Source organism: Erythrolamprus reginae, chromosome Z, assembly GCF_031021105.1.
Source record: "Erythrolamprus reginae isolate rEryReg1 chromosome Z, rEryReg1.hap1, whole genome shotgun sequence".
In the NCBI taxonomy this organism is placed as follows: domain Eukaryota; kingdom Metazoa; phylum Chordata; class Lepidosauria; order Squamata; family Dipsadidae; genus Erythrolamprus; species Erythrolamprus reginae.
In genome coordinates this window covers 105,550,724-105,577,794 of record NC_091963.1, presented here as the reverse complement: position 1 = coordinate 105,577,794, position 27,071 = coordinate 105,550,724, and the positions used below count along the sequence as shown (strand labels likewise).

Genomic DNA, 27,071 nt, shown 5'->3' with positions numbered 1-27,071 from the left:
ATAAAATATAATTACATGACCTTGGAAAACTGCAACCATTGTAAATATGTGTCAGTTGTCAAGCAACTACGATCTAAGTATTGCCGACAAGATAATATGCTGCAACGTTCTACCCATCAATGGCTATTTCAGCTTCAATCGCAACAACACAAGAGCACGCAACAGATTCAAACTTAATATTAACCGCTCCAAACTTGACTGTAAAAAATATGACTTCAGCAACTGAGTTGTCAAAGCGTGGAACTCATTACCTGACTCAGTAGTGTCAACCCTTAACCCCAAACATTTTTCCCTTAGACTATCCACGATTGACCTCTCCAGGTTCCTTAGAGGTCAGTAAGGGGCGTGCATAAGTGCACCAGTGTGCCTTCTGTCCCCTGTCCAATTGTCTCTCCTTATCTCATTTATCTTTTCTTCCTTTCAAATATGTTCATCTATACTTTTATATCTTTTCTTCTATTCTTTTCTTTACTTATATTATTACATATCTTTCTCTTCAATATGTATTATGTATTGGACAAAATAAATCAATAAATAAAATAGATTTGAAATTTGATCACCTGATCATGGCTATGGTGCAATGGTCAGTGCCATTGTAAGTTCAAACAGTCATTAAATGAACTGTTCTAACTGTATTAGCATTATTCTCTAAGTAACAAATGCACATTCATTCATTCATTCATTCATTCATTCATTCATTCATTCATTCATTTGATTTCTATGCCGCCCTTCTCATTGCTACAATAAGGAGGATATGTTGGAAAGAGCCTTGACAAGGTTTTGGGGTTTTACATAGAAATTCACTACAGTATATGTTTATAATTAAAATTTCTTTTAAAAAAAGAAAAAGAAAAACCAATGCAAACATGAAGTAAGAAAAAGTTAAAAGTTAACTTTTAAAAGTTAAATTTTCAAGAAAAAAAAAAAAAGGAAAATAGAAAAAAGATACAAAGAGGTGGCGGAAGAAACTTCTTGAATGCGAAGCGGTACAAAGAAGTAGCTTCCTTCTTTATAAGACCTTCTTTACAATAGTTGTAAGTACAATTATAAATTTACTCTATGAATAAAAAATAACTTTTATTTATTCTTTGAGATCCAATAAGAGGTTTATTTTACGATTTGGAAATCTGACTTTATACTGTTTAATAAAAAATATTTAAAAATAAGTAATTATATATATATTTAAATATTTTTTATTAAACGGTATAAATTCAGATACATAATACAAAAAAAAAGGCACAAGTACATACAATTTTTTAAAAAGATTAGAGAGATACCTTGCTCTCTCTTTCTTTTCCTTATTGTGTTTCATATATAACTCTACATAATAAACAATTTGCAGTTTTCTATATTGGTATTTTTCATGCTCTACTACTTTAACTCTTTGTCTCTTAGAGATAAGCATATATATTTCAGTTCAAGATGTATAAGATATATATATATACTGTATACATAAATTTACTCTATAAATTTATTTATTCTAAATCGTAGCTTGTCTTATCTTTGTAATTTTAAATCAGAAGTTTGCGTTTTTCTGTTTCAGGAAATCTATAAGAGATTTCCAGGCAGCAATGTAGAAATTATCTTTTCTTTAATCAAAGAAGCCAATGTAGTCATCTCAGCAAGCTCTATCATCTTTAGTTACTGTTCTTCTATTGTGGATAAAACTGAATCTTTCCATCTTTGTTCCTATAATAATTTCACTTCAGTTATCATATACCATAGCAAAATTCCACGATTTTTTCAAATTATTTGTTCAATCTTATTTATTAATTGTAAATTAATCTTTTAAAATCTTCTGAATCAATATAAGTATTTGAATTCAGAGGTTTTTTCATTTTTTAAACGTCTACCAAAGGTGATAAAATGTCCCTTCTTGTTGTTCACATTTCCAGCATAAATGTTAAGTGTATTTGTATTTGTATTTATTAGATGCGGCCCCTTTCCGAAGACTCGGGGCGGCTAACAACAATAAAAAAGACAATGTAAACAAATCAAATATTAAAATGCCCTCATCACCTCGAGGCTCGACTACTGTAATGCTCTCTACATGGGGCTGCCTTTGAAAAGTGTTCGGAAACTTCAGATCGTGCAGAATGCAGCTGCGAGAGCAATCATGGGCTTCCCAAGGTATGCCCATGTTACTCCAACACTGCGCAGTCTGCATTGGTTGCCGATCAGTTTCCGGTCACAATTCAAAGTGTTGGTTATGACCTATAAAGCCCTTCATGGCACCGGACCAGAATATCTCTGGGACCACCTCCTGCCGCACGAATCCCAGCGACCAGTTAGATCCCACAGAGTTGGCCTTCTCCGGGTCCCGTCGACTAAACAATGTCATTTGGCGGGACCCAGGAGAAGAGCCTTCTCTGTGGCGGCCCCGACCCTCTGGAACCAGCTCCCCCCAGATATCAGAGTTGCCCCCACCCTCCTCGCCTTTCGCAAGCTCCTTAAAACCCACCTCTGTTGTCAGGCATGGGGGAATTGAAATTTTTTTCTCCCCTCCCCCTAGGCTTATAGAATTTATACATGGTATGTTTGTTGGTATGATTGGTCTCTTAAATTGGGGTTTTTTAGATTACTTTTTAGTATTAGATTTGTTACATTGTTTTTTATTGTTGTTAGCCACCCCGAGTCTTCGGAGAGGGGCGGCATACAAATCTAAATAAACTAAACTAAACTAAACTAAACTAAAAATAATTTAAAAAACCCAATTTAAAGAACCAATCATACATACAAGCATACCATATATAAATTCTATAAGCCTAGGGGGAAGGGAAAATTTCAATTCCCCCATGCCTGACGACAGAGGTGGGTTTTAAGGAGCTTGCGAAAGGCAAGGAGGGTGGGGGCAACTCTGATATCTGGGGGGAGCTGGTTCCAGAGGGTTGGGGCCGCCACAGAGAAGGCTCTTCTCCTGGGTCCCACCAAACGACATTGTTTAGTCGACGGGACCTGGAGAAGGCCAACTCTGTGGGACCTAACCGGTCGCTGGGATTCGTGCGGCAGAAGGCGGTCCCGGAGATAAGTGCCTTTATGCATTTGCCCTGGGAAATATACCAATGGCACATAATTTTATAAAAACTCTATTTAAGATAATTACATAATATAAATTTCAATTATTTCAAAATTTTACCATACCTTCTTTATCATATGTTTTATTTGTTGTCCTTCTGTTTCAAATTTCAATAAGTTATTTTATTTTAGAAATTATCAGTTCATTATTTTTACACAATTCTATTTCAAACTCAAATCTTACAACCATAAATTATTTTGTCTACTTTAAATCTTTCTAATAGCTATGAATAAGAGAACCATTGACAACTATATGTCTCTGCCAGTTAATTTCTTGATTTTATATTATATTCCTCTTCACAAAATTTTAGTTTCTTGTGATAGGTTAGCCATTTGGGTTTGTCTATTATTTCTTGTCTATAAAATGCTGCTTGTGCTGAGAATGACAAATATGTTTTCAGACAAAATCTGGTTTGTATCTGTTACATGCTCTCAATAAGGAACATTTAACATAATGATGTGTAAAATCCACATTAATCTTGCCCTTATTGAATCACAAACATCCATTTCACCTAAATCTCATGTCATATTTTTTTACCTCTCAAAGCATTATGTTTCTCAGCAACAACTACTCTTTCATTCAAAGCATACAACAGGCTGCAAAATATAATTTTAAGTCAAGTAGACCCAATTTTCCTCTTGTACTTGCATCTGGTAACATTATACAGTACAGTATATGCCATTCTTTAAAAAGTGAATCAGATGCCAAAACAGGCATTTTCTGAAACAAGCACTGGTAAAACTCTGGCAAGATACTCATTTTTAATCAGAGAAATTCTTCCCAGCAATGATAGCTATAATTGTTTTCCAACATTAGTACAGTTCTTATTTTATTTTCTACTTTTTAACAGTTACTTTTAAATAGTATACAATTTATGTCTATTATAGTCATACCCAGATATTTTACATTTTTAAATTTTAAAACCATTTTATTTATCTTTTAATTTCACATTTTTATTAACATCTTCATTTTCTGTTCATTAATCCTGAAACCTACTAAAGTGTCAAATTACTTTAATCTTTCAATTAATTAAATTCCTTTTAAAGGATTTTCCAGTACCAAAGTCATCAGGAAAAGACCTTAATATACAAGGGTTTTGTTGTCATAATTTTTACTCCCAATTCCTCTCATCTTCTTATATATCTCTAGTTAGTATTTCAAAAACTTAAATAAACGAAACAGGAAATAGTTGGCATCCTTGTCTTGTCCCTTTGATAAATTCACAGGATTTTGTTGCATTTCCATTAACAATTATTTGTGCTTTCTGTGAAGTATAAATACATCTTATCTATCTTATAAAGCCCAAAATTCATAACTTCCAAAACCTTGAACATTTCAATTCAGATGATCAAACACGCATATTATATTTATTTTCCCTATCAATTAAAGAAGAGGACACATCAAACATAAAAGCCTGGATCAATATTTTTATTTTTCCTCAAGAGTTTATTTTATTATACTTTACTTTAAAATATTGCATGCTATATTTTAAAACAAAAGCTTTGTAATGAGATTGACATCATAAAATTGAATGTTAACTATTTTCTATTAAGAGGAAATGAAAGAAATGGTCCAAAGGGCACGATGGATGAGAGCTAAACTTGCTCTTTGACCCTAAGGATTCTAAGCAAACAGCTGCGCAGCCGGTGTCCTCCACATATGATGAGAACCTAAATGCCATCCAGAATGAGCATTAGTCATAATACTAGGGAATTTGGGGAACTGCTTGGTTAGAAAATCTAGAAATATTATTCTAGCACATCTAAGTTAGTCCCTATTTTTTGTGTGGTCTTCTGATTAGGAGAGAAATAAGAGGTTGAGGACTAAATCTTCATGACCTTTCATTCACTTTTATGAAGAAACACTGAATGGATTGACCTCGTCATCTAAGCTGATTGGACTGAATCTGTCAGAGCTGTTGAGGACATACCTCCATTGCTATCACTTCCAGCTTTTAACAAAGACGAATCATAGAATCATAGAGTTGGAAGGGACCTCCAGGGTCATCGGGTCCAACCCCTTGCTCAATGAAGGATTCACTAAACCATCCCAGAAAGATGACTGTCCAGTCTCTGTTTGAAGATCTCCAGTGAAGACGAGCTCACCACCTCCTGTGGCAAACTGTTCCACTGGTTTATCACCCTTACCATTAGAATGTTTTTTCTGATATCTATCGTAATCTAAATCTTGCCGTTTCATTCCATTGTTTCTAGTCCTTCCATGTGCTAATGAAAACAATGCTGATCCCTCTGCTCTGTGACAGCCCTTCAGATATTTGTAGCCAGCTATCGTCTCCTTTCAGTCTCCTCCTTTGCAGACCGTCAGGCATGGGAGAACTGAGATATTCTTTCTCCCTAGGCTTCTACAATTTATGCATGGTATGTTTGTATTTATGATTAGTTTTATAACAAGGGTTTTTAGCTGCTTTTAGTATTGGATTGTCACTTGTTGTTTTTACCACTGTTGTTAGCCGCCCCGAGTTCACGGAGAGGGGCGGCATACAAATCCAATAAATAATAAATAATAATAATAATAATAATAATAATAATAATAGACTAAACATCCCTCGATCCTTTAACTGTGGACATGGTTTCCAGACCACTCACCATCCTTGTAACTCTCCTTTGAACTTGCTCTAGTTTATCAATGGTCTTTTTAAATTGGGGCGCCCAGAATTGAACACAGTATTCCAAGTGTGGTCGTACCAAAGTACTATAGAGAGGAATAATTACTTCATGTGAGCGAGATTCTATGCTCCTCTTGATACATCCCAGGATTGTGTTTGCCTTTTTTGCAGCTGCTTCACACTGTTGGCTCATGTTTAATCTGTGATCTATCAATACACCAAGGTCCTTCTCACCTGTGCTGCTGCTCAGACACATTCCTCCCATTCTATATGTGCTGTTTTCATTATTTTTGCCCAGATGTAGGATCTTTCATTTCTCTCTGTTAAATGCCATTCTGTTAGTTTCAGCCCATTGTTCAAGCTTGTCTAAATCTTTTTGAATCCTATCTCTATATTATTTAGTATTATTAGCAACATCACCCAGGTTTGTGTCATCAGCAAATTTGATAAGTTTTCCTTCAATTCCTTCATCTAGATCATTTATAAATTTGTTAAATAGCATTGGGCCTAGGACAATGTGGTACTCCACTTGAAACATTCTTCAAATTGGATGTGCAACCATTTCTTACCACTCTTTGAGTACAATCACTAAGCCAGTTTTGAATCCATTTAACTGTTCTTTTGTCAATCCCATACTTGACCATTTTTTTCAATAAGGATGGAATGAGATACTTTGTCAAATGCTTTACTGAAGTCAAGATATACCACATCTATTGCAATTTCCTGATCAACCCATTTGGTAATTCTATCATAGAAAGAAATTAGATTAGTCTGGCATGACTTGTTTGTTACAAATCCTTGTTGGCTCTGGTTAATTTCTATCTAAATGCTAACGTGGTGTGCCAATAGTCTATAAAGTAAAGTCCTCCTCCAATTGATCACTGACCAGACTGTTATCAGGGTGGGGCTGGATGCTATATCCTCCCCCACAAAAAGGAGCATATAAAGTAAGACCAACACCTTTTCTCCATAGTGTTGGATATAGCATCCAGAAATGGGACATACCAAAGCTGGCTTGAACTTACGGGTAGGCTGATCCAATCACTCCTGGTCCTCATGAATTCTTTGAACTACCTGCCCCCTCCACAGAGGCAAAGATGTCCAATTTATAATTTCTAATAAATGGAGACAGGGAGGACCAAGTAGCTGCATGAGAGACCTCTTCAAGAGAGACCTGCATAGTCCACACCGCAGTGTGGCCACACTTCAGATAGAATGAGTGATAATCCCTTGGGTAACTAAAGATCCTGCAGTTTATATGCCTTTGCAATGGTAGATCACAACCATCAACCTTTGATCGAAGGGGACACCCTGTTGTCCAATATGGCAAGTTAGAAAGCAATAAACAGGGACTCTGTCTTCCCTAAGGTAGCAGTCAATTTGATGTAGATGTAGAGGGCCCTCCTTGTGTCCAAGATATACCAACTTTTATCTAAGGGATGGGTTGGTTCTGGGCAAAAGTTAGGTAAAATCAGATCTTGCACCCTGTGGAACCAAGAGTTCACCTTGGGAACAAAGGAGGGATCCAAATGCAAAAACACCCTATCCTTGTGAAAAACACACAAGTCTTTCCTTACCGAAAGAGCAGCTGGCTCAGACACCCTGCTGACCAATATGATGGCCACAAGGAATGCCACTTTACAGGTAAGGTGGGGCAGGCTGGCCAACTGCAATGACTCGTAAGGAGCCCCGGTGAGTAAATTTAAGACTTTGGACAGGTCCCAGGTAGGGTACCTGCACACTACTGGGGGACACAGATTGGTAGCTCCCTAGAGAAATTTACAGACTATAGGATGTAAAGCAAGGGATTCCAGCCACCCACACGCTAATACCAAAGGCAAAGCTGCCACTTGCCTCCTGTTTGTATTAGGTGATAGCCCCCTATCCAGTCCATCCTGGAGGAACTCCAGGATGGATTTGGGCTTTGGAAGCTGCTGATGGGATAATTTCCACCTTGATACACCACCTACAAAAGATTCTCCAGTGGCATCCTAGCTGTGGGTAATTGAAAGATGTCTGAATTGTCCTAATGACCCTGGAGGAAAAATTGTCATCAAAATGCTCTGCTCAAGCACTAAGTGGTCAACTGGAACCACTATGGCTCTGGGTGGACCAAGGCTGCCTGGCTGAGTGAGATTCGGTTCTGAGGGATCCCCAAGGGTTATGCCACTAAAAGGTTTACCAGGTCTGTGAACTAAAGCCTCCTGGGCCAGTGGGGAGCTATAAGAAGGACTTCTGCCCTCTCTGCCAGGATCTTTCTGATCACACGGGGAATTAGTTGTGGTGAGCATCGGCCTGCCAATGTTTCAGCCAGAGCAGACAGCAGGCCATTACAGTAGATCCAATGGATTTGGATACAAATCTGGTGGCACTGAGGGTCACATCTGCAGAGAATTGTACTGCAGCTATGAACTTATTGATGCCCTGTTATAATCGGAAGTCCATTGATGGGACCCTCTCGTAAGGCTGCCATGGGAGGGCTGTGTGTGTGTCAATCGTTGGTTTCTATGGGCTCTTGCTTCCTCTCAGCTGAAATTTGGAGCATGAAGCTCCTATAAGGGAGAGGAACAAAGAGCCCCTATGTTTCCTCAATCACACAGGGAATGTTAAAGTTGGCCTCAGCTCCATGATTTGCTTGGAACGGGAGCACAAAAGCTCCACAAATGGCAGCACCACTGTCACTTTTGGGAGCACGGAGCTCCTCTGATGGCTATCAGTCAACGTCCCGGTGTCCCCCTGGCTGTGATGATCAGGAGCACAAAGCTCCACTATTGATCTCCAAACTAGCCAGCAAGTTCTTAATTTAGCTGTGAGAGTCCAGTATATGATGCTCCAGTAGCGATCCCCATGCTAGTCTTCAAAGATCTTAAATTGGCTGAGGGATTGCCTCAGGTTTCTTTAACAGCCTCTGTGTGCCAGAAATAGCAGCCAGAACCGAAGCTCTCACTGAAGGGACCCTGCCCCCCAAGTGACTTGACCCGACGTTAGGGAGTCAGCTGGTAGACAACTCACGAAATGGAGAAATTGATGAAAATAATATCCAGGAATATTCCTTTCAAAAATGGGAGTAATGGTTAGCATGTCTGTCCAAGCTGAGTGGGATAGCATCAGAGGCGTATCCTCAACAGCTCTGACAGACTCAATACAGTCAGCTTAGATGATGAGGTCAACCCATTCCTGGAATCTATCCACCACCATGGAGAAAGACTATATTTTTTTTAAAAAGAACTTATTCCTCCAAAGAAATTTGAGAAATATTTTAAAAAGTGTACCCAAGGATGTGAGATATGAGCCCTGTTTTAAATTCTAAAATCCTGAATCCAGTCCCATTCATACCATAACTGTCTTCATAATGATTAAAATATGAGAAACTCAGAAGCCCGAAGATACACAAACAATGCATGAAAACCTTTTAAAGTTAAAGCATAGCTGTCTGCCTGTATAAAAATAGTGTTTAAATCACGGGTATAGAATCTGCAACTCCCTAAGTTCTTTATCCAATCCCAAGACCACTTTCTCAGCTGCCGCCAATTTCCAACGAATTAAAATTTAAACAAAAGTCATTGCTTTACAATTGAATGCAAAGTGAAAAGATTGAGTATGGAAATCTAATTGGTAAATAAGTCTGCGCCAATTCTCCCAACAGAGCTTTAAGCTGATGGCAGGAAGGTCAGAGGTACACCCCCACTGTAAACGCCTGATTGGTTGGAGTGTAAAAAAATTTCCAAGGCGCCAGAAGCTTTAGTTCCTAATACCATAGTCTTAGGCGGCCCTTGTGAAACGGTCATTCGACCCCCAAAGGTGTCCCGATCCCCCCAAAAAACTAGTATTGTGGGCATACATATTTAATTCACATTCCCTTAGCTGAGATATAATCTTTAAAATGTACATAGTGGCAGGGGGAATGGATACAGAAATTGGTTTGGGATTTGATGTCATTTTTTAAAAAAAATGCAAACTAATGCATAATGAACATTATCTTTTGCCCAGGAATTTAATGAAGCTGAAAAGTGGCAGATTCAACATCACTTCTCAGAGAGGATAAGCAGTTCAATACAGGTTGTCAGTGTAATGCTACAATTAGAAGAATGAAGTTTCTAAGATTTATCCTCAGGGTTCCAAAACAATTATGTCATGCAGTTGAAAGGATAAGCCAAGGTGCAGAATTCACTCTCTTGAAAATATCACCACTCAATTTAAACATCAACCATGGGATTTGATATTAAAGTCTTATTTTGTTCCCTTTTCCCTACCAGCTTTTTTAAATATCTTAACTGATTAAGATTGTGTAAAGTTCGAAAATTTGCAAGTTGTATGAGCTTTGGCTTGGCCTATTAAATAAAAATCCCAGCCTATGATCAATTTCAAGTAGAGTATTTTTTAAATAGTTATCTTGGCTTATGTTGTTTTCCTCTTCTATTTGTACTTTTAAAGTCAGTTTCCAACTGTTACACCGTAAAAATGTGCTTGAAAATCATCAACACGGGCAATACTTACTGAAATACAGAACCCAAAGAAGCAATGAATAAAATTTTCAAGCCTGGCTCCAAAGCCTGCATAGCTTCTCTGCCCTTTCCCATGACTTACAAAAAGCAGGGAACTCATCAAGAGAAAGGAAAGGAGAACCCATGCCAATCTGATGATTTATACAACTGAGGAAAAACAACTGTATATTTAAAGGAGTGTAAAATCCAGAGTGCATAGTTACAGAATCTTTACTTAAATATGGAACATACCCAGCCTAATACGCAGTTCAAGAACAATGCTGACAAACCAGAAAAAAGATTCAGAAGAGAGGTGACAAACTAGAAGAGCAGCTGCAAGTCCAGTGGCATCTTGAAGACCAAGACTGCTTGCACTCATGACATTAACACTCAGAAAAAGTGACAGATAACTGAAAGGGAATCAAATTGCATGTTCTCTTTGAGCACCAATTTAAGCACAAGTCACTCTCAAGCCTCACGTGCAAAAATGCCTCTACAGATTGCATCATATACTTTCCAGGAGAAGAACTCACATCATTAAATGTTAAGGCGGAAAGAGATCTTGATGACTATTCCATCAGAGTAACACAAAGAAGTCTGATATTGTTAATAGCGTGAAGAAAATTAGGTACCCTGGTGCTTTAAAGTTTCTGAACACTTTTGTATATTTGTATTGCTGTATAAATATGACCTAAAATGTGATCCGCTGCCCACATAAAGAGAACCCAACTAAACAAATGAGTCAAAAGTATTACGCTTGTTTGTTTATTCATTGAGGAAAATGATCCAATGCTTCATATTTTTGTGTGGCAAAGCTCTCAGAGAAGCTAAAGTTCCTGGGAGCTTTTTCTAGAAAGAGAAAATGGAACATCGAAGTAGGTTGGCTACAAAATACTGGAAAAAATGTTGTTTTGGGATCCTGATAGAAAATATTCAGATGATGAACTACGGAATAAGTTGTACTTCTTAAGAACTGATAAAAATATATATTTGGCCAAAATATGTCATGATTGATTAGGATGGTTTTAAACTGAATAAAAGAAAAGTTTTGCATTCTAAAAACCATTGCAGAAAAGTTGTTGAAAGGAAGTATTTTAAAGAAAAATCAGAAGGAATATTATGCTTTCCTATCCATACATGAATGGTTAGAATATAGAGAAAATAAGTAAGATGAATTTGAATTAATACACTCTAATACGTATGTTTTTTTATTAAATTTCTATTGTACCAATCTCATGAATCAAGATGACTGTGGGCGACTTATAATACAATAAACGTAGAAATATAAAAACAATTATAAATATAAAAATATTATCTGGTAGCACAACTCTAATGAGTGGAATATAGTAACTGAAGGATACTATTTATTTATTTATTTTATTTATTTATTATTTAGATTTGTATGCCGCCCCTCTCCGCAGACTCAGGGCGGCTCACAACAAGATACAGCAAATCATGACAAATCCAAATAAATTTAAAATATTTAAAAATATTTAAAAAGAACCCCGTTTACTAACAAACACATACACAAACATACCATGTATAAATTGAACATGCCCGGGGGAGGTGTTTCAGTTCCCCCATGCCTGACGGCAGAGGTGGGTTTTAAGGAGTTTACGGAAGGCAGGGAGAGTAGGGGCAGGTCTAATCTCTGGGGGGAGTTGGTTCCAGAGAGTCGGGGCCACCACAGAGAAGGCTTTTCCCCTGGGGCCCACCAACCGACATTGTTTAGTTGATGGGACCCGGAGAAGGCCCACTCTGTGGGACCTAATCGGTCACTGGGATTTGTTCAAAAGGAAAAGAAAGGAAGGATAAATAGAACTATGTTAAAAATATCCATTCTTCTTTAGAAATGCACATAAAAGAATTTGGCAATACTGAAAAAGCATTTGGATTAAATTAAGCAGAGGAATAAATAAAAGCAATACTGCTATTGGTGTCTGCTATCACCCTCCCAACCCAAGAGATGTGGATGATGCCTTCCAAAAGCAAATTTTAAATATTTTTCAAAAAGGCATGAAGTCATAGTGATGGGAGAATTTAATTACCCCAACATCTGCTAGGAGACAAATGTTTCCAAGTACAGCCCTTCCAGTAAATTCTTTACTTATTTTACAGACATCTTTCTCTTTTAGAGAATTGGGGGGGAGGGGAGACACAAAAGTATCACAATGTCTGATTATAATATTAATATTAATTAATTAATATTAATTAATAAAGGACACAGTTGAGAAATGGAAGTAACAAAAACACCGGGAGAGAATGACAGTTATACTAGTGTTCTGGATTCTAAAAGAAAATAAAAACAAGCAAACGTTAAACACTTAAATTGGACTTTTTAAAAAGGGTCTTAACAAATCCAGTACAACGGTAGGTTGGATCCGATGAAATGAGAAATTAAGAGGAAAAGGGTTTTATTTTAAAAAATGGGAGGACAGATGATTCAGCAAACTATAAATCAATTGGTCTGATATTGTACTGGGAGAATTCTAGAATATATCATAAAACCCTCAATTTGTAAATCTCTTGGAGGGCAAATGAATTAAATTCAAAAATTCTAGGGTTATAATAGGGGTTATAGTCTATGCTTGACTATATACTATATTTGAAGCATATCAGGTTGGAGAAGGTTGTTTCATACTATAAATTCCTCAGGGCAAGGATCTTTTCTTCCATATTCTAAAACAATCCTGTGCATCAGTGTCATTATACATTAAACAAACTCAAATTGCAGGAGATGGAAACGAACCAACATTTGAAAGCTTCCAATTTATTTTAAAGATGATTAAGCTTCACGTGAGAACTATATGAGGACCATCTTTTATAGGCAATCCGCAGGCTAAGAATGTATGATTTATGGACAACTCATACTTAACAAATGGGATGCCTGTTTCTAAATATGGCGGACAACATTCTCCTCCTTCCTTGAGCTAATGAACTGCAGCACCCTCGCAATGTTTTCATGAACTGCTGAAGCGCCATGTTTTTCATATACAATCTTGTTTTCAGCAGTGCAAGAAAACATGGCATAGCTTCGGTGGTTTGTCAGCTCAAGAAAGGGGAATGCCATCTGCCATTTTTATTAATAGGCAGCCCATTTATGAGTTCCAATTTTACATTATTATTATTATTATTATTATTATTATTATTATTATTATTATTATTAAATTGGATTTATATGCCGCCCCTCTCCGAAAACTCAAATTTAAATGAAAGGTAAACTTAAGAATAATTCTTAACTGGGGTACCACCTGTACACCAAAATTTCCAAGGCAAGGCTGCAATGGATGGCCTAAAATCTATGTCTTAACACAAGGAATTTGATTAGATCTCTTCCCAATGTAGTTCTATATGCACCTTCCTCAAACGATTTACCATTCCCCCTCCCCATTTCCCACTTATTTATTTATTCATTCATTCATTCATTTATTAGATTTGTATGCCGCCCCTCTCCAAAGACTCGGGGCGGCTCACAACAATAATAAAAACAGTATTATAGTGAAACAAATCTAATATTAAAAGAAATATATAAAACCCTATCATATTAAAACCAGACAACACATACATACCAAACATAAAATATAAAGAGCCTGGGGGAAAGGTGTCTCAAATCCCCCATGCCTGGTGGTATAGGTGGGTGTTGAGTAGTTTACAAAAGACAAGGAGGGTGGGGGCAGTTTTAATTCCAGAGGGCCGGGGCCGCCACAGAGAAGGCTCTTCCCCTGGGGCCCGCCAGACGACATTGTTTAGTCGACGGGACCCGGAGAAGGCCAACTCTTTGGGACCTTATCGGTCGCTGAGATTCGTGCGGTAGCAGGCGGTTCCTGAGGTACTCTGGTCCAATGCCATGTAGGGCTTTAAAGGTCATAACCAACACTTTGAATTGTGACTGGAAACTGATCGGCAGCCAATGCAGGCCACTGAGTGTTCCTTTAACATCACAACTGTAGATTGATCTAAATTATCAGGCAGCACTTATTTGGACAAGAAGAAAAGGATAGCACATAACAGTATTAATTGACTTGAGTGAGGATTCTGCCCTACTTAGCTTAATGTGGAAAACACTAGGTAAGCTAGGTAAGGATAGTACAAGTCCATTACTCCCTAAAGATGGGGGGGAGGGGAATCTAGTCAGGATGTGTATGTGAGTAACAGGAAGAGAGTAGTGAGAATAGGTATAAATATATATTGGCTGGTCTTGCAGATGTGCTGGCAGACAATAGCATTTGCAAAAATGAATTATAGAACAACTGCATTTGCTAACACATTTAAACATTGTATTGCTTTGGAACTCTGGGTATGGCTTATAAAACCATATTTACTTACTTTAATATTTTATTCATTTATTTTCTGTATGTTCAAAACACTATTGGTTTCAGTCTGAAAACAGTTCATTCCCCACCCATTCATTCTCAATCTGATCTCTTGTTTATTACATACTTAAGTTCTCCATTCCCATTGCATTCAGTGAATAGAGTAGAGTAGAGTAGAGTAGAGTAGATTGGAGTGGAGTGGAGTGGAGCGGAACGGAACAGAATAGAATAGAAAAGTTGGAAAGGACCTTAGAAGTCATCTGGTCTAACCCCCTGCTTAGGCAAGAAACCCCACTTAAGACAAATGGTTATCTAATCTCTTCTTTAAAACTTTGTGTTGGAATATTTACAACTTCTGAAGGCAAGTTATTCCACTGATTAATTGTTCTGTCAGGAAATTTCTCCTTAGTTCTAAGTTGCTCCTCTTCTTGATTAGTGTCCATCCACTGCTTCTTGTTCTATTCTCAGGTGGTTTGTAGCAGGGGTCTCCAACCGCCGGTCCGCGGACCGGGACCGGGCCGTTGGGGGTTTTCAGCCGGTCCGCGGCGCCAGGGCCCCCTCGGCCTTTCCGCGCTGCCCACCGCCCGCCCGATTTGCCCCCTCTGCTCCTCTGCCACCTCCTGCCTTTCACCGCAGCTCCTCCCGCACCCGGAACGCACGCCCTGCCCGCCTCACATTTGCCGAGAGGACTTTCGCCCCGGGCTCTCAGCAAGGGGGCTGCATGAGAGGCGGGGCCGGCGGAAGGTGATATTCAATGTCGGGGGCGCACGGGCGGTTTTGCGCGCGCTCCCTATCTCCCTGCTAGCCCACTCGGAATACTGTATTCAAAATAAGAAAAGCCTTCGCCGGCAAAGGCTTTTCTTATTTTGAATACGTATTCCGAGTGGGCTAGCAGGGAGATAGGGAGCGCGCGCAAAACCGCCCGTGCGCCCCCGACATTGAATATCACCTTCCGCCGGCCCCGGTTCTCATGCAAACCCCCTTGCTGAGAGCCCGGGGCGAAAGTCCTCTCGGCAAATGTGAGGCGGGCAGGGCGTGCGCGCGTCACCGCTGAGAAGAACGGAGAGAGAACGAGAGTGAGTGAAAGCAACAGACAGCAAGATAGAGAGAAAGTGAGAAAGAGATAGTGAGAGAAAGGGGGGGGAGAGAAAGAGATAGCAAGAGAGAGAGAACAAGAGAGAGAAAGAGCGTGAGAAACAAAACAAGAGAGAAAGAGTGAGAGAGAGAGAAAGCAAAAGAGACAGAAAGAAAACAAGAGAGAGAAAGTGAGAAGAAGAGAGAGAAAGAGGGGGAGAGAGAGAGAAAGAGAGAGGGGGGAGAGAGAGAAAGAGAGGGAGAAAGAGAGGGAAAGGGGGGAGAGATAGCAAGAGAGGGAGAGAGAAAGAGAGAGGGAAAGGGGGAGAGAGGGGGGAGAGAAAGAGGAGATAAAGGAAGAGGAGAGAGAGAAAGGAAGAGAAAGAAAGAAAGAGGGATAGAAAGAGAGAGAGAGTGAGAGATGCTCAGTGAGCCTTTCTTTGAAGTTGCCTTTCTTTCTTTCTTTCTTTCTTTCTCTTTCTTTCTTGCTCTTTTTCTTTCTCTCTTTTACCTTTCCTTCCTCTATTTCTTTTCTTTCTCCTTCCTACCTTCTTCCCTCCCTCCCTCCAGTCCTTCCTCTCTTACTCTCCCCTTTCATAAGTTTCCTTGCTTCCTTCCTCTGTTCCTGTACCTTCCCTCTTTCCTTCTTCCTTCCTTCCTTCCTTTCCTCCCTTCCTTTCCTCCCTCCATTTCTTGCTTTCCTTTTCCTTCCTCCCTTCTTTCCTCCCTCATTCCCTTCTTTCACTCCTTCCTCTCTTACTCTCCCCTTTCACACCTTTCTTTGCTTCTTTGCACCCTTCTTCTGTTCCTGTACCTTCCCTCTTTCCTTCCTTCCTTCCCACCCTCCGTCCATTCATTCACCCATTCCTCTCTTGATCGCCCCTTTTACGGCGCCGCTGACAGCTAGCTCCCCCCCCCCACCGGGCCATGGAAAACTGGTCTAGCTGAAAGCCGGTCCCTGGTGCAAAAAAGGTTGGGGACCTCTGGTTTGTAGAATAGCTTGAATAGCGGGAATAGTCCCCTCTTTGTGGCACCTCTGAAAATCAGAAAGCTGCTATCATGCCATTCCTACTCCTTCTTTTCATAAGACTAGACATATCCAGTTTCAGTAACTCTTCTGTATATGTTTTATTCTTGAATTCCCTAATTTCCCTAAGTTCTCTGTTGCTCTTCTCTGCATTAGAGTCTCAACATCTTTTTTACATTGTGACAACCAAAACTGAAGGCAGTATTCCAGGTGTGGCCTTATCAAAGCATTATAAAGTGATTTTAACAGTTTATGTGATCTTGATTCTATCCCTGTTTATGCAGCCTAAAACTGTATTGGCTTTTTTGGCAGCTGCAGCACACTGCTGGCTCATATTTAAGTGATTGTCCACTAGGACTCCAAGATCTCTCTCACAGTCACCACTATTGAGCAAGGTACCACATATATTGTACCTGCACATTTTGTTTTTCTTGCCAAAATTAGAACCTTTTTTCACCATTGAATTTTATTCAATGAATAAATTGAATTTTATTTTGCTGGATAGCACCCGATGACCTGTCTAATTTTCTTTAGCCTATCTTCCGGAGTGTTGGCTATTCCTGCTAGCTTGATGTCATCTGCAAATTTGATGAGTTCCCCACCTATCCGCTCATCCAAATCATTGATGAATATGTTGAAGAGTACTGGGCCTAAAACAGGACCCTGGGGAACCCCACTGTATACCTCCTTCCATGTTGATGAAGTTCCATTGAGGACTACACCTTGAGTGTGGCTGGACAACCAGTTACGAAACCATCTGGTGGTAATGTTGTCTAACCCACATTTTTCCATTTTATCAACTAGTAGGTTATGGTCTAATATTGTTCACTATTTTACCAGTATTTGCTCATATTAACATTTCCTTCATTTCTCCGACTTTTAGAAATATTTATTAAGGTAAGCAAATTTATTTAATTGCTCTAATTTTCCCTATTTGTATATAATTTTCAAATGTTCAGTTTTCTTGGTCTTCAATATATACATTTTATATTGACAGTATTTTTTTTTGTATTACCCAATTTAGCTTAACATTTAGTACAACTCATATGGATTCTCTGCCAATAACATAGCTTAATTATATTTAGAGTGTGCAAAATTCAACATGTTTGACTACTGTAATGCTCTCTACATGGGGCTACCTTTGAAGAGTGTTCGGAAACTTCAGATCGTGCAGAATGCAGCTGCGAGAGCAATCATGGGCTTCCCCAGGTAGGCCCACGTTACACCAACACTCCGCAGTCTGCATTGGTTGCTGATCAGTTTCCAGTCACAATTCAAAGTGTTGGTTATGACCTATAAAGCCCTTCATGGCACCGGACCAGAATATCTTCGAGACCGCCTTCTGCCGCACGAATCCCAGCGGCCGGTTAGGTCCCACAGAGTTGGCCTTCTCCAGGTCCCATCGACTAAACTAAACAATGTCGGCTGGCAAGACCCAGGGGAATAGCCTTCTCTGTGGCAGCCCCGACCCTCTGGAACCAGCTCCCCCCGGAGATTAGATTAGATTAGATTTATTGGATTTATATGCCGCCCCTCTCCGTAGACTCGGGGTGGCTCACAACAATGGTAAACAAAACATAGTAACAAATCTAATATTTCACAATCTAAATTACAGTTTTAAGTTTTAAAAAAATCCAAAAGAGCCCCAATATATAAAAAACAAGCACACAATCGAATCCACAATTAGGATTGTCCCCACCCTCCTTGCCTTTCGTAAACTCCTTAAAACCTACCTCTGCTGTCAGGCATGGGGGAACTGAGACATCTCCCCTTGCCTATGTAGTTTTATGTATGGTATGTTTGTGTGTATGCTTTTTAAATAATGGGTTTTTAAACTTTTAATATTAGATTTGTTATTTTAGACTTAATATTAGATTTGTTACTGTATATTGTTTTGTTACTGCTGTGAGCCGCCCTGAGTCTGCAGAGAGGGGTGGCATACAAATCTAATAATAATAATAATAATAATAATAATAATAATAATAATAATAATAATGTCCAGGACATCTCAGTGTACTTATGATTCAGAGGATTTACCATCTTCTGGAACAGCGAGGTCCAGAGGAGAAAGAAAACACTTAAGAGTTCTGTTTATTTCATTCCTGAATTAATGAGTTTTTGCATTATATTTAGCTTACATACAAAAAATAACATTTACCCAATCACAACACTCAGCAAAAATCATGACAATTTATCTACATACCTATTCACAAAAAAAACCCATAAAACAATCAGAGGAATATCATACGTTCCATTTATTTTACCACATTAATCAACCAACTTTCATATTCCTATACAGTACTATCTTCCATTACTTAAGCCTATGTAGTTTATGACAAATTTTCTCTTTACCACTAAGCATAAACTTTTTTTCTTATATTCACAAATTTCTCAGTGCTCAGACTAATACCTACTCTGTCCATCCTGCCAAGAATAAAGTTGCACAATAGCTAATTAAAATAATCTTTTACATCCTTACTATAACCTGCTCCCCTTCATATCCTCACAAAGCTGGCCAAACAACAAGTCCAACTGCACAGAGATTTCCTTTATCCTTCTAAAACTGGGAATAAACAAGCCTTGTTGTCTTCTTCAGTAAAGAAATTCCAAAAATGGGGAGGGTCATTCTTTATTAGAAAAATCCTTACTTTAAAACCTCTACCCGCTTCCATTACATGCTGAATCTGATTTTAATTATAAAAAGTATGTATAAATGGGTTTTCCCCAAACTGGCAAGATCAAAATACTGAGGATGATAATTCCACACACTGGGACACAAAGATGGAAAATGTTAACAACATGCATAAATGTGATGCTACATCCTACTCCAGAATATGTGGGCACTATAAAAATTGATTACAACTTCTGCTGTTGTCATTTAAGGAAGATTTTTCAAACAGACCTGCCTACCATGGAACCTCTTGAACGCTGTAGTGGATTCTACATTAAGTGCTGGAAGAAATGCTCAGTTTGAAATAGGACATTTATAGGACTTTTAAGCATCTAGCTCCTTATATAAAGCACAGGTTAAAATATTACTGCAATGGAACCAAGATTTCTGGTTGTAACTCATTAGGCACCCAGGTGATTGGACTCAATTTATCACATTTTTGGAAGCAATCATTAATAAATTCGCAGTCATTAAGCAAACATTATACGCCAGTGATGGCGAACCTTTTTCTCCTCGGATGCCGAAAGAATGTATGCGTGCCTACAACCATAATTCAATGCCTCGGGAGGGTGAAAACACCTCACCCCCTGGAGGCCCTCTGGAGGCTGGAAATGGCCTGCTTTTCAACTTCTGATGGGCCCAGAAGGCTCGTGTTTCGCCCTCCCCAGGCTTCAAAGGCTTCTCTGGAGCCGGGGAGGGTAAAAACACCCTCCCCCATCTCCCTGGAGGCTGTCTGAAAGCCAAAAATACCCTCCCAGAGCTTCTTTGTGAGCCAAAAATCAGCTGGCTGGCACACACATGCACATTGGAGCTGGCTGGCACACACATGTGCACACACATAGGGCAATGGCTGAGGTGCCAGCAGATATAGCATATAGATATAGATATAGGTTCGCCACCACTGCCATAGGTGGTAACTGCAAAGCCATTTTTCTGAATGGGCGTTTGTTATGCCAGAGATGGTCACACCCAAAAAACTGAACACAACATCTGGAATTACTTACTGCTTAGTACTGGTAGTTCTTTTATTGTTGTTCCTCTATTAACACAATTTTGTCAGAATAAAGTAACTATCTGCACAACAATTAGATATATTTTGTGAACTGCTGGGTAATGTGTTCATCTTTGCCCTCCCACTACCTCCATTCCAAGTTCCGCTGACTCTTTGCCTGTCTCCCCGGAGTGTCTGGACTATATTTCATCACAAAAACCAGCAAATGTATCAATATTCCATGCACCAAATCCCACTTGTAATTTGAATGTCGTATTACACACACCCAGCCAAAATTTTAGGTGTTTTGCTAGTATTTCATTGAAAGCTTCTCACAGGCTTTTGATTTAGCTATTATGAAGAATTTATTTTATTTTATTTATTTATTTTGTCCAATACATAATGAAGGTTATAGAGGATATAATCATAGTAAAATATATCAATGGAAGAATAGAAGAAAAGATATAGGAATAATATGAGAGAAATAATCCTTGGGAATAATAGAGTCCATATACATCTGCATGTAGGTAGTAGAAAAATAAGAGAGACAATAGGACAAGGGACGGAAGGCACGCTGGTGAACTTATGCACGCCCCTTACTGACCTCTTAGGAATCTGGAGATTCCTAATAGTTTAAGGGTAAAATTTTGGGGGTTGGGGATGACACTACAGAGTCAGGTAATGAGTTCCATGCTTCGACAACTCGATTACTAAAGTCGTATTTTTTATAGTTAAGTTTGGAATGGTTAATATTAAGTTTGAATCTGTTGACGGGGAGGACGTTGTAGCATATGATCTTGTGGGCAATACTTAAGTCATGTTTAAGGCGTCGCAGTTCTAAACTTTCTAGACCCAGGATTGTTAATCTACTTTCATAGGGTATGCTGTTCCAAGTGGTGGGGTGCAGGGCTCTTCTGGTGAAGTATCTTTGGACATTTTCGAGGATGTTAATGTCCGAGATGCAGTATGGGTTCCAAGCAGATGAGTTGTATTCAAGGATGGGTCTGGTGAAAGTTTTGTAATCTCTGGTAGGTAGTGTGAGATTGCCGGAGCAGAAGCTATGTAGGATTAGATTAAAAACTCTTAAAACTTTTTTGGCAATGTTGTTGCAGTGGGCTTTGGCACGTAGGTCCTTTAATATTAGTATTACGAGGTCTTTTAATGAGTAGGGGTTATCTATGAGATTTTGTTTATTCAGTTTATATTTGAAGTTCTGATTCTTTTTGCCAATGTGGAGGACAGAGCATTTGTTGGTTGAGATTTGGAGTTTCCAGATGTTAGACCAATCAAAGACAGAGTCTAGGTCTTTTTGGAGAATAGCTCTATGTTGAAGAGTTTTACATTGCCGGCGAAGAGAACACAGTTGCTTGTGATATGATTGCAAAGGTCATTTATGTAGAGAATGAAGAATATTGGTCCCAGTACGCTGCCTTGGGGAATGCCACTTTTAACAGGAATGGGGGTAGATATGGCGCTTCCTATTTTGACAACTTGTCTGCTTGACAGGAATGCTGTAATCCAACTGTGGAGGGATCCTGAGATGCCATAGGATTTGAGTTTTAGGAGTATTTTGTCGTTGACCACTGAATCAAAGGCTTTGCAGAAGTCAATATAAATTGCATCTATGGATTTTCCTTGATCTAGATGGGTAGTCTGTATGTTTTTTGCAGTGAAGTAGTTGCAAGTTGCGGGATAATTTTTTTCTGAATCCAAATTGTTTGTTTCAGAGTAAGCTATTAGTTTCTAGGTGAAGAGTAACTGATTGATTTATAACTGATTCCACGACTTTGCATTAGACGCAGCATAGTGATATTGCTCTGTAGTTAACACGACAGGGGTCTCATTTTTTGAAGATGGGGATGACCATTGATTTTGATCACAGCTTCAGAAGTGTGCTGGTCCTGAAGGATTTTTCAAAGATTATGCTTAGTGGTTCGGCTATAGGGGAAGAGAACATTTTAAAGAAAGTATGCACATAGACCGTCTGGTCCAACTGATATAGAAGGTTTGAGGTCCCATAATGCTTTTTCAAAGTGGTCTTCAGTGAAGTTTATTTGGGTTAGGTCGTTGAGAGAGTTTGAAGTGCGATTAGTGAAATTGGTGAAATTGGAGGATGAACTGTTACTGTTAACAAAGACAGAGCCAAAGAATGAGTTGAAGAGGTTAGCTTTGGATGGACCATTGTGGCATTGTTTTGGGTCCTATGAGAGGCGGGATAGTCTAGAGTCCTTGAGTTTGTTGTTGACAAAGTTGTAGAAGGCAGGTTATTTTTCTTGCTTGTGGTAGTTATTAGTGGTACATGAAGTCTGATAATTATTTTCATTTCAAGCAAGAATGTGTTGTAGAGGTCATTGCAGCCAGAGAATAGAGCTTGCCAGTTAAGTGTTGAGAGATCGGTTTCATATATGCATATATTGCATATATAGTGGCTAAATCTAAGAACATGGCAACACTTGCGTTGCATGGCTTGCAGTGTAAGAGTGTAACTAGTGTAATACTATGTTTCTGCACCAGCTAGTTCATTCTTAGTTCGCTTTTTTGAAATTGAACTTGGGTGTTGCATTATTTGGGTGGATCTCAGTGTGGTTTAGGTTGAAGTTTATCATGCTGTGGTTGCTGTTGGAGAATGGTTCTTTTATTTGTAGGCCACTTTTGCAATATATGCATATATTGCACATTTGGTGGCTAAATCTAAGAACATGACAACACTTGTGTTGCATGGCTTACAATGTAAGAGTGTAACTAGTGTAATACTATGTTTCTGCACCAGCTAGTTCATTCACCTATGCCATAATTGAACTGAAGGTATCTCTACTTGTTTCTTTCTGTTACTTTCTATTGTCTTGTAAAATTAATACTTTATAAGAAATAAACACACATCAAATAGAACCAATGAAATGAAATAAAAGCCAAATCTAAAATTAGCAGTATAATTACCATTTTAGGTGACTTTCTCTAGAGATCATATATCTTTACATGTGGTTCTATTCAAAAAAGTTAAAAAAATCCAAAACCAAGGCTTTTCAAATGCTTTCCTCCCTTTAAAATCAAAGTAATATAAGCGATATTCATGCTGTTAAATTATAATTTACACGTATAACAATAAAAAAAGGAATCAAAGCTTCAAAAAGATTTGAATAAAAGCTACACTAAATGCAATTTGCAGAAGCCAATATTTATCCTATCTTTCAAAGAGTCACATGTAGTAGTTTTGACTAATTTTCTTCACAGCTACAAATCTGTGAAATGGGTTAGGCTGAAAGAGATATTGATTGGCGAAAGGTTACTCAGTGAATTTGCATGGCTGAGGGAAGATTAGAGCCTTGGTTTCCCCATACCTAGGGTAACAACATAATTCCTATATTTCATTCACACTCCATTATTTCAGAAACAACTTTTAGCTACCAAAACAGATTTCTAGATATATAGAGTATATTACACATGAATTATTTATGACTAACATCAAGAAAAATATATTTACTATAGGTAAAATTTAAACCCAAATAAACTAGGAACATACATCTATAAAATATATATTGCTCAGGATAGTGCTCCAAATAAGGAAAACAGACCAAACTTCTGAATCACCACAGATGATATTTCCACCTTGAAAACATTCTGATGTAAAAAAAATGTGGAGGAGTACTTTTACTGTTTCTGTCATATATAAATTATAAAGGATGTGTATCAAAAGACCACATCCTTTCAAGTTGAAGCAAAATGGTCATCCAACAACTTTCCATGTCAAAAGACCTGGTTTAATCTTCAATATTCCCAAGAGTCTTCTGAAACCTTGAAGAGATTGAGCATTGGTCTTACCTGATATGCCTCTTCTCATCAGGTGGAGCCAGCATTCAGGATGCTGTCCACTCAGAATGAGGACCAAACCTATCTCTCTTTTTTGGCAGGATCCGTCCTGCTAATACCCAGCTTTGACGTATCTGAAAGACAAGTACCCTGATACTACTGTCTTTCCTGGGAAAAGGAGACCCTACACTCTAGGGAATTGATAATGGTTCCCAAATGGAGAAAAGAGTTAGAAGGGGAAAGGTGAATCTTGTCCAGATTGATAGAGAACCCGTGCTGTCTTAGTGTTAGAATGTTCACCTGGAGGTAATGCAGCACAAGGTCTCTAGATAGCTCATGCATCAAGGTATCATCAAGGTAACACTGAACACGCACTGAGAGGGACCACAGGTGACCCATTCAGGCTGCCAAAATTTTGGTGAATACCCTGGGGGCAGATGAAAGCCCAAGGGTAGGGCTCTGTACTGAAAGTGCCTACCTGCAAGCAAAACTGGAAGTATTTCTGATGATGGTGGTTAATTGGGATGTGAAGGTAGGACTGGAGGCTGGCTTTAAGGCTCTGCTGGACTGCTGAAGCAATCAATAGGTGTAAGTTGCCTGAGTTAAAAACAACAGACAGGGGTCAGCTCTGTGGTAATAGGCCTGGAGCCAGGTTCTGATTGGGCTTGGACTGCCAGAGCAGAGAGCTGACATAGAGCAGAAGTGAATCCAGCAGGATCCAGAGGTCTAAGCTTGATCTTGGAAGCCCTGGAGCATCCAATGCTAGGGGATCATCTGTTGTCCGTCCCCCCAGTCTCTTGGTTGTCAGGGCCCTTGGGAACCTGACTCCTATCTTGGATCAATATAGTCCTGGTTGATTTGCTGGAAATCTTCTGCAAAGGCCTTATTCCTGCACTTTTCTGCTCGATAGGACCTGGAGGAATGATGGCCCGAAGTTTGGGACTGATCTTCCTCAGGAATGGAGCAGTTTGACTTTTTGGTACATTTGTCACCAAGTTTGTCCGCTAACTTGAGAAAGAAGCCTTAAGTAGAATCCAAAATGGCTGCCCTGGCAAAGGACTCTAATAGTTATGGTCAAACTGCCCTTTGGCTTTTCCTCGCCTGCCCAAGCAAGCTCAGAGGGAAAACTGGTAGTGTAGCAAAGCAGCTTCAGCCCTCCCGAGAAAGCTCTGAGGGAATCGGGCACTTTAAATTAAAAAACTGGCTGCTTGGAAATTCGGCCTCAAAATGGCTGCTGGGAGACATGCGAGCTATTAGCTCCAGCAGCTTTACTCCCTTGAAGCAGCAGAAAAGATAGAGGCTGTAGGATGGCGAGCCCTTGCAACCAGAGTGCCATAAAGGTGATCTCGACAAGGAACGGGTGTGGGAATCACCCTCCTGCCCCCAAACAACGATACAGAGAAATTAGGAGGAGCAAGTCCACTGCCACATTATGCTATGTTCTTTTTGAATGTTCTTGCTGTGGGAAGAGGGGAGGGACGGTTGCATGAGGTGTTAGAGGTAAATAAAATAAAGGTCATCTTTTGTCAGTACCGCGCCGGAAGATGAGTGTGTAGAGACCTGGTGGCAGAAGATTAGTGGTCCATTTGATGAAATTGTGGATATGGGACAGGAGAATGAACTGTAACTTGGAAGTAGAAATCCTGGGGAAATCAGATTCAGGTTTCCCCAGACATGTACCAAAATGGCTCTAAGAATAAATTGGAACTTTGAGGAAATACTGTATTTGCTTGGGACTCTGATTTAAACTTAGAAGTTGGAATGTTGACACTAAGTGTGTTTTCCAGGTGGATAATCAGTCTTCAAGATGGGAGCTGAGTTTCCCATGTCCATCCTGTTGAAGGACCAAGTCAAAGCTGAGTCTTAGCAGGGCAAATCCTGGCAAAAAAGACAGACTCTGTCCTCATTCTAAATTGACGAGGACAACCGATCCTGAATGCTGGCTCCACCCATGATGGAGAAGATATTAGGTTGCATAACAGATTAGATGAACAAATGGTTTAATGAATCACAAATCATGGTTTATAATTTATAAGTTTTATAAATTATAAAATTATGGAGTTGTGGCATGTACTGTAAGCTAAGATCACACTATAAGATAAAGAATAAGATATCTGTATTAAAATTGTGTTCTTTGAACAAGTTATGATGGCTTAATTCAGGTGATAAACCAATAACAATTATTAACAGAATTGTACCAATTATTCTGGAAGCAATTAATTTAATATCAGCCAATGCTGAAGACAGCAAAATTAAACACTTCAGATATAGGCTTACTGGAGGGAATGATGGCAACCAATGTGGTGAGAAACATGAGGAAGTCTAACCACTGAGAGGTACAAATGTTTTCAAATCATCAAAAATATTTCATCATTGTTATTGTTATTAACTTACGGCACCCTAGCAATTTTCTGTGACACACTGTATGCCTCAGCATATTATCTGGGAATCACCATTCCCAGGGCTAGCCACATGGATTTCTAAAATCTTCTGTATAATTAAATATAAAAAGAGTTTGGTTTTGATAGATCCAGCAGGATTCTAGTCTAACAGTTGACAGTCAAAATATAGTCACCAGAATCGGTGTCTACTTAGCATAAGAATAAATATACTCTACAAGCCGACAGATAAATTTATTGTTTTATTGGATTGTAATATGCTGCCCAGAGTCACTTTCCATGAGATGAATTTCCATAAAAAATTGTTTAAATGAATACTGTAGATACAACTTGGTGTAAGGCTCATGGGCTTACAAAGACGGCAGTGTATGTGACAGAATCTAAAGGCTATTTTCTATATGTTTAATTTTTTCTAAAGAAAATGGACCACAAACAATGGAAAATAAATTCCATTCCCCTTTTTGGAGAAGTACTTTTCTCCCTCTGCGTCTTTACTTGCATTCTGAGATATGGATATGAGTGGCTTGATTGAAATATGCATTCCAGTCAATATACACTTTTACAAAATAAGATTGATACTTGAGTAGACTTGTTATTTAACAT

General features: G+C 38.9%; 1 protein-coding gene and 1 long non-coding RNA gene across 3 annotated transcripts in view; one reads left to right on the top strand and one right to left on the bottom strand.

Annotated features, from left to right (window-relative positions):
- THRA (thyroid hormone receptor alpha) overlaps positions 1-27,071 on the bottom strand; it is a 200,884-nt gene that overhangs the window by 138,559 nt on the left and 35,254 nt on the right. The gene's annotated exons all lie outside the window — the stretch shown is intronic.
- On the top strand, positions 964-9,752 carry LOC139153501 (uncharacterized). Its single transcript, XR_011556845.1, has 3 exons — positions 964-1,034; positions 5,290-5,454; positions 9,693-9,752. It is a non-coding gene; the product is annotated as an uncharacterized lncRNA (long non-coding RNA).